The sequence below is a fragment of the Entelurus aequoreus genome, linkage group LG06 (genome assembly GCF_033978785.1).
Source record: "Entelurus aequoreus isolate RoL-2023_Sb linkage group LG06, RoL_Eaeq_v1.1, whole genome shotgun sequence".
Classification (NCBI taxonomy): Eukaryota; Metazoa; Chordata; class Actinopteri; order Syngnathiformes; family Syngnathidae; genus Entelurus; species Entelurus aequoreus.
In genome coordinates this window covers 85,222,062-85,230,916 of record NC_084736.1, presented here as the reverse complement: position 1 = coordinate 85,230,916, position 8,855 = coordinate 85,222,062, and the positions used below count along the sequence as shown (strand labels likewise).

The window sequence follows — 8,855 nt, the reverse complement described above, 5'->3', positions numbered from 1 at the left end:
CACACAATAAGTGCATGTCCGTACACACAATAAGTGCATGTCCGTACACACAATAAGTGCACGTCCGTACACACAATAAGTGCATGTCCGTACACACAATAAGTGCATGTCCGTACACACAATAAGTGCATGTCCGTACACACAATAAGTGCATGTCCGTACACACAATAAGTGCATGTCCGTACACACAATAAGTGCATGTCCGTACACACAATAAGTGCATGTCCGTACACACAATAAGTGCATGTCCGTACACACAATAAGTGCATGTCCGTACACACAATAAGTGCATGTCCGTACACACAATAAGTGCATGTCCGTACACACAATAAGTGCACGTCCGTACACACAATAAGTGCATGTCCGTACACACAATAAGTGCATGTCCGTACACACAATAAGTGCACGTCCGTACACACAATAAGTGCATGTCCGTACACACAATAAGTGCATGTCCGTACACACAATAAGTGCATGTCCGTACACACAATAAGTGCATGTCCGTACACACAATAAGTGCATGTCCGTACACACAATAAGTGCATGTCCGTACACACAATAAGTGCATGTCCGTACACACAATAAGTGCATGTCCGTACACACAATAAGTGCATGTCCGTACACACAATAAGTGCATGTCCGTACACACAATAAGTGCATGTCCGTACACACAATAAGTGCATGTCCGTACACACAATAAGTGCATGTCCGTACACACAATAAGTGCATGTCCGTACACACAATAAGTGCATGTCCGTACACACAATAAGTGCATGTCCGTACACACAATAAGTGCATGTCCGTACACACAATAAGTGCACGTCCGTACACACAATAAGTGCACGTCCGTACACACAATAAGTGCATGTCCGTACACACAATAAGTGCACGTCCGTACACACAATAAGTACACGTCCGTACACACAATAAGTACACGTCCACTTTAGAGGACGCCAACACTCCCAGCTGCATAAAGATGTCTTGTGAAAATATTGACGGGTGTCTTTCACACTCCTGCCTGCAGCACAGCAGGTCCATGCGGAAGGTAAACGAGGGTAAAAAAGCTGCGTGATGACACACTAGAAGCTGCATAATGACACACTAGAAGCTGCATAATGAAACAGTAAAAGCTGCGTGATGAAACACTAAAAGACGCAGAGATGCTTTTACAAGAAGTTAAAGTCGCAGATGACAGCATTGACCTTGAAGACGTGTCAGCTGTGTTTGTCCTCATGTCAAACTACTTGTTAGTTGATGGCAAACTACTTGTTAGTTGATGGCAAACTACTTGTTAGTTGATGTCAAACTACTTGTTAGTTGATGTCAAACTACTTGTTAGTTGATGTCAAACTACTTGTTAGTTGATGGCAAACTACTTGTTAGTTGATGTCAAACTACTTGTTAGTTGATGGCAAACTACTTGTTAGTTGATGGCAAACTACTTGTTAGTTGATGGCAAACTACTTGTTAGTTGATGTCAAACTACTTGTTAGTCATCACACTTTCAGACAGAAAATACCCTGAACACCAAAAGTGTAAAACAGAAGTAGATAAACAACCCAATAATAACAACCTCAAATTACTCCTTTCAACTCTCAAAAAGCAATGCAATAAATTAAGAAATAAGTCAACCAACTTGACTAAATCCTTTAAAAAAAGACATTAGCGACAAAATAGAGGAAAACACAAATAAGCCACGTGAGCTCTGGAAAATCCTCAACAAGCAGCTTCCTGGTTGCAGCCAGAAACTTACAACCAGACTCACCAACATCAGCATCAAGGAGGGTGACTCCCTCATTACAGACAAAATGGAGGTAGCTAGCAGACTTAACATCTTTTTCACCAGCATAGCCGCAACTCTTGTCAACAAGCTGTCCCACCACTCTGGTGGCTTTGGTGTAGAACACATTAAAGCCTTCTACAGAAAGCTAGGAGTATCCAACGATGATTTCAAATTAGAAATGTTCTCAGCTGATGAGGTGTTTAAAAAATTGAGCATGCTCCACCCAAACAAGGCCACCGGCCTTGATAATATTCCCTCCAGATTCCTCAGGGACTCTGCCTCCATCATTGCCCCGATCATCACACACATAATAAACCTATCAATTACACAAGGCCAAGTACCAAAAGATTTTAAGATAGCAAGAGTAACTCCCCTCTTTAAAAAAGGAAGCAAATTGGAACCTGGCAACTACCGACCTTTTTCTATTCTCAGTTCCGTTTCCAAAGTAATGGAGAAAATAGTTTATGATAAGGTCAATAGTTACCTTGCCACTAATAAACTCATGTACAAATTCCAATCCGGCTTCAGAACTAACCACTCCACTGACACATGCCTTCTCTATCTGACTTCAGAACTAACCACTCCACTGACACATGCCTTCTCTATCTGACTTCAGAACTAACCACTCCACTGACACATGCCTTCTCTATCTGACTTCAGAACTAACCACTCCACTGACACATGCCTTCTCTATCAATCAATCAATCAATCAATGTTTATTTATATAGCCCTATCTGACTTCAGAACTAACCACTCCACTGACACATGCCTTCTCTATCTGACTTCAGAACTAACCACTCCACTGACACATGCCTTCTCTATGTGGCTTCAGAACTAACCACTCCACTGACACATGCCTTCTCTATGTGACTTCAGAACTAACCACTCCACTGACACATGCCTTCTCTATCTGACTTCAGAACTAACCACTCCACTGACACATGCCTTCTCTATCTGACTTCAGAACTAACCACTCCACTGACACATGCCTTCTCTATCTGACTTCAGAACTAACCACTCCACTGACACATGCCTTCTCTATGTGACTTCAGAACTAACCACTCCACTGACACATGCCTTCTCTATGTGAGCGAGCACATCAAACATGAGGTGGATGCGGGCAAATACTGCAGCATGGTCATGCTGGACCTTCAGAAGGTCTTTGACACCGTTAACCACGCTATACTGTTGGATAAGCTCCGAGCAATCGGATTTAACAAAACCTCTTGGAGCTGGATGCAATCTTACTTGGAGGGGAGGGAGCAGGTGGTAGAGGTGAACGGCACCGTGTCCCCCCCCCCTCTCGGTGAGCTGTGGAGTCCCCCAAGGCAGTATATTGGGGCCTTTACTGTTCCTAATATACATAAACCACATGTCATCGGCATGCGACTGTGAATTGTTGTTGTTTGCGGATGACTCGGCCCTGCTGGTATCAGACAAGGACAAGTCACAGGTGGAGAAAATCCTCAGTGCTGAGCTGTGCAGAACTTGCACCTGGCTCGCTGACAACAAGCTATCCATACACTTGGGTAAAACTGAATCCATCCTGTTTGGGTCCCACATCAAACTTAAGAGAGTCAATGACTTCACCATAAAAGTAGGTGACATTGTTATCACCAGGAAAGATGAGGTCACCTACCTAGGTTCCATTCTAGAGGCTAACCTTTCCTGTGATAAAATGGCAACCAAGGTAATCAGAAAGGTCAACCAACGAGCGAGATTTCTCTACAGAATCTCCTCTCTGGTCAACAAAAGCACCTTGAGGATTCTGGCGGGAACTCTCGTTCAACCCTTTTACGATTACGCATGCACCTCCTGGTACCCTAGCACCTCCAAAACCCTCAAATCTAAACTCCAAACATCCCAGAACAAGCTAGTCAGGTTACTTCTAGACCTCCACCCCAGATCACACCTCACTCCTACCCACTTCTCTAAAGTGGGCTGGCTCAAGGTGGAGGACAGAGTTAAACAACTTGCACTGAGCCTAGTCTATAAAATCCACTACACCTCCCTGATAGCGAAGTACATGTCAAACTACTTCCTTAACGTAAATGACCGCCATAACCACAACACCAGGGGGAGCTCCACTAACCACGTTAAACCCAGATTCCCATCTAACAAAGGTCTTAACTCATTCTCTTTCTATGCCACATCAATGTGGAATGCGCTCCCAACAGGTGTAAAAGAAAGGGCATCTCTATCCTCCTTCAAAACCGCTATAAAAGTTCACCTCCAGGCAGCTACAACCCTAAACTAACACCCTCCCCGGATTGTTAATAATCAAATGTAAACAATCAAATGCAGATACTTTTTATTATGCCTTTTGATCTCTCTCTCTCTCTCTCTCTGTCTCTCTCTCTCTCTCTCTCTCTCTCTCTCTCTCTCTCTCTCTCTCTCCACTACTTGCTGTCCATATCCTACCCCCCCCCCCTCCACACCCCTGATTGTAAATAATGTAAATAATTCAATGTGATTATCTTGTGTGATGACTGTATTATGATGATAGTATATATGATAGTATATATCTGTATCATGAATCAATTTAAGTGGACCCCGACTTAAACAAGTTGAAAAACTTATTGGGGTGTTACCATTTAGTGGTCAATTGTACGGAATATGTACTTCACTGTGCAACCTACTAATAAAAGTCTCAATCAAAGTCTGCTTCTCCTCACACCTTAGCACTCAGCACAAGGCGGCCCCTGGAACCACATCACCCTCCAACCCTTGTGTCTTACACTTCTATTGTACATGTGTTGTACACTTCTATTGTACATGTGTCTTACACTTCTATTGTACATGTGTTGTACATGTACAAACCCCGTTTCCATATGAGTTGGGAAATGGTGTTAGATGTAAATATAAACGGAATACAATGATTTGCAAATCCTTTTCAAGCCATATTCAGTTGAATATGCTACAAAGACAACATATTTCATGTTCAAACTCATAAACTTGATTTTTTTTTGCAAATAATAATGAACTTAGAATTTCATGGCTGCAACATGTGCCAAAGTAGTTGGGAAAGGGCATGTTCACCACTGTGTTACATGGCCTTTCCTTTTAACAACACTCAGTAAAGGTTTGGGAAGTGAGGAGACACATTTTTGAAGTGGAATTCTTTCCCATTCTTGCTTGATGTACAGCTTAAGTTGTTCAACAGTCTCCCTTCTCATATTTTAGACGCCACACATTTTCAATGTCTGGACTACAGGCAGGCCAGTCTAGTACCCGCACTCTTTTACTATGAAGCCACGTTGATGTAACACGTGGCTTGGCATTGTCTTGCTGAAATAAGCAGGGGCGTCCATGGTAACGTTGCTTGGATGGCAACATATGTTGCTCCAAAAGCTGTATGTACCTTTCAGCATTAATGGTGCCTTCACAGATGTGTAAGTTACCCATGTCTTGGCCACTAATACACCCCCATACCATCACACATGCTGCCTTTTACACTTTGACCATAGAACAATCCGGATGGTTCTTTTCCTCTTTGGTCCGGAGGACACAACTTCCACAGTTTCCAAAAACAATTTGAAATGTGGACTCGTCAGACCACAGAACACTTTTCCACTTTGTATCAGTCCATCTTAGATGAGCTCAGGCCCAGCCAAGCCAACGGCGTTTCTGGGTGTTGTTGATAAACGGTTTTCGCCTTGCATAGGAGAGTTTTAACTTGCACTTACAGATGTAGCGACCAACTGTAGTTACTGACAGTGGGTTTCTGAAGTGTTCCATGTGGTGATATCCTTTACACACTGATGTGGCTTGTTGATGCAGTACAGCCTGAGGGATGGAAGGTCACGGGCTTAGCTGCTTACCTGCAGTGATTTCTCCACATTCTCTTTGATGATATTACGGAGCGTGGATGGTGAAATCCCTCAATTCCTTGCAATAGCTGCTCGAGAAAGGTTGTTCTTAAACTGTTCAACAATTTGCTCAGGCATTTGTTGACAAAGTGGTGACCCTCGCCCCATCCTTGTTTGTGAATGACTGAGCATTTCATGGAATCTACTTTTATAGCCAATCATGGCACCCACCTGTTCCCAATTAGCCTGCACACCTGTGGGATGTTCCAAATAAGTGTTTGATGAGCATTCCTCAACTTTATCAGTATTTATTGCCACCTTTCCCAACTTCTTTGTCACGTGTTGCTGCCATCAAATTCTAAAGTTAATGATTATTTGCAAAAAAAAATGTTTATCAGTTTGAACATGAAATATGTTGTCTTTGTAGCATATTCAACTGAATATGGCTTGAAAAGGATTTGCAAATCATTGTATTCTGTTTATATTTACATCTAACACCATTTCACAACTCATATGGAAACGGGGTTTGTAGTTATTCTCCGGTGTGGAAGACTCCAAGGTAACATTTTCCCTAAATCCTTTTGTTTTCTTATTGTCATTAATGTTGTGTGTGTGTACACGTGTGTTTATGTTCATGTTGTGTGTGTACACGTGTGTGTACGTATGTTTATGTTGTGTGTGTACGTATGTTTATGTTGTGTGTGTACGTATGTTTATGTTGTGTGTGTACGTATGTTTATGTTGTGTGTGTACGTATGTTTATGTTCATGTTATGTGTGTACACGTGTGTGTGTGTGTATGTTTGTTTTCTTCTCTTGTCTGTGTATTATAAGTGTAATAAGAGTACATAAATAAAGTTTAATTAGAAAGTGCTTTATAAATCAGTTGGTGTTGGCCTGGCTGTGGTCACCAAACAACAAGAGAGAATGGTAAATGGTAAATGGGTTATACTTGAAAAGCGCTTTTCTACATTTTTAATAATAATAATAATAATAATGGATTAGATTTATATAGCGCTTTTCTAGACACTCAAAGCGCTTCACAGAGAAGTGAGAACCCATCATTCATTTTTACAACTCATTCATTCATCATTCATTCTCCGGTGTGAGCGGCACCGGGGGCAAGGGTGAAGTGTCCTGCCCAAGGACACAACGGCAGCGATTTTTGGATGGTAAGAGGCGGGGAGCGAACCTGCAACCCTCAGGTTTCTGGCAAGGCCGCTCTACCCACTACGCCATGCCGCCCCATGGCGTAGTGGGTAGACATAAGGAACTCAAAACGCTTTGACACTATTTCCACATTCACACACTGTGAAGGTGTGTGAATGTTAACATCCTTTTGTCCTACTCATTTTGGTTTACATGTAAAATCTTCCGCTCCTTCTTTGTCTCATTTTGTCCACCAAAAGTTTTACACTGTGCGTGAATGCACAAAGGGGAGCTTTGTTGATGTTATTGACTTGTTGGAGTGCTAATCAGACATATTTGGTCAGTGTATGACTGCAAGCTTTTCAATGCTAACATGCTATTTAGGCTAGCTGTATGTACATATTGCATCATTATGCCTCGTTTGTAGCTATATTTAATTTCCTTGACTTATGTGGTCTGTGTATTTAATGTATATTAGCATGTGTCATGACACATTATCTGTATGTAATATTGGCTGCATTTATTATAGTCGTTTTTTGTATATATAGTTTTTCAATTCACCTGACATGTATAAAGTGTATATGTACATCATTTATACATTTTGTTAACGTAATTGTTTTATATACAGGTTATATATCTTTTTTTTGTAGTTTTGGTCCAATATGACTCTTCAACATTTTGTGTTGCCGCCCCCTGACCTCACCCTAATAATGAGGATGACCTCACCTTAATAATGAGGATGACCTCACCCTAATAATGAGGATGACCTCACCCTAATAATGAGGATGACCTCACCCTAATAATGAGGGTGGGTGCATTTGATGAGCGGCCCTAATTAAGACCATTGATAGTGACGTGTGATGTATTGCAGTGTAAGTGATTGCTATGATATGTTGGATGTGTTGCTATGATATGTTGGATGTGTTGCTATGATATGTTGGATGTGTTGCTATGATATGTTGGATGTGTTGCTATGATATGTTGGATGTGTTGCTATGATATGTTGGATGTGTTGCTATGATATGTTGCATGTGTTGCTATGATATGTTGGATGTGTTGCTATGATATGTTGGATGTGTTGCTATGATATGTTGGATGTGTTGCTATGATATGTTGGATGTGTTGCTATGATATGTTGGATGTGTTGCTATGATATGTTGGATGTGTTGCTATGATATGTTTGGATGTGTTGCTATGATATGTTGGATGTGTTGCTATGATATGTTGGATGTGTTGCTATGATATGTTGGATGTGTTGCTATGATATGTTGGATGTGTTGCTATGATATGTTGGATGTGTTGCTATGATATGTTTGGATGTGTTGCTATGATATGTTGGATGTGTTGCTATGATATGTTGGATGTGTTGCTATGATATGTTGGATGTGTTGCTATGATATGTTTGGATGTGTTGCTATGATATGTTGGATGTGTTGCTATGATATGTTGGATGTGTTGCTATGATATGTTGCATGTGTTGCTATGATATGTTGGATGTGTTGCTATGATATGTTGGATGTGTTGCTAGGATATGTTGGATGTGTTGCTATGACATGTTGGATGTGTTGCTATGATATGTTGGATGTGTTGCTATGATATGTTTGGATGTGTTGCTATGATATGTTGGATGTGTTGCTATGATATGTTGGATGTGTTGCTATGATATGTTGGATGTGTTGCTATGATATGTTGGATGGGTGAAGGAGGTGTGTGGTGAAGAAGAGAAAGGATGGTGTGGCAGCAGCAGAAGCCCACCTTGCGGACCACTGAGGGGCTCAAAGGGCTTGTTGTACACCACCAGGGTGTGAAGTCTGCCACACCAGGGAAGTCATTAGTCTTCATTAGCAACTTCCAGGACTTTCTTATGAAGTGGTGTCAACTTATAAAGTGGTGTCAACTTGTCATTTGCTGCAGTGAGCTTTGTTTTCTTATTGGGGGGGTGGGGGGGGGGGGGGGGCACACCAAATGTGAGGAGGATGCATGAGGGAGCTGACAGGACCACACCACACTTTACCAGGACTACACCACACTTTACCACCACTCACCTTTTCTTTGCAAGCCATGAGCTTGGACTGAGAGTAACAACTTCCTGTTGATGAAGAATACAGAGCGTCT

The 8,855-nt window shown here is 41.7% G+C and overlaps 1 protein-coding gene across 1 annotated transcript in view; it reads right to left on the bottom strand.

Moving 5' to 3' along the window:
- Nucleotides 1–8,855, bottom strand: part of tbx16 (T-box transcription factor 16) — a 36,227-nt gene extending 27,372 nt beyond the window's left edge. The window contains exon 1 of the mRNA XM_062049728.1: nucleotides 8,786–8,855. The gene's annotated coding sequence lies outside the window, so the exon portion shown is untranslated. The remainder of the gene's footprint in view (nucleotides 1–8,785) is intronic.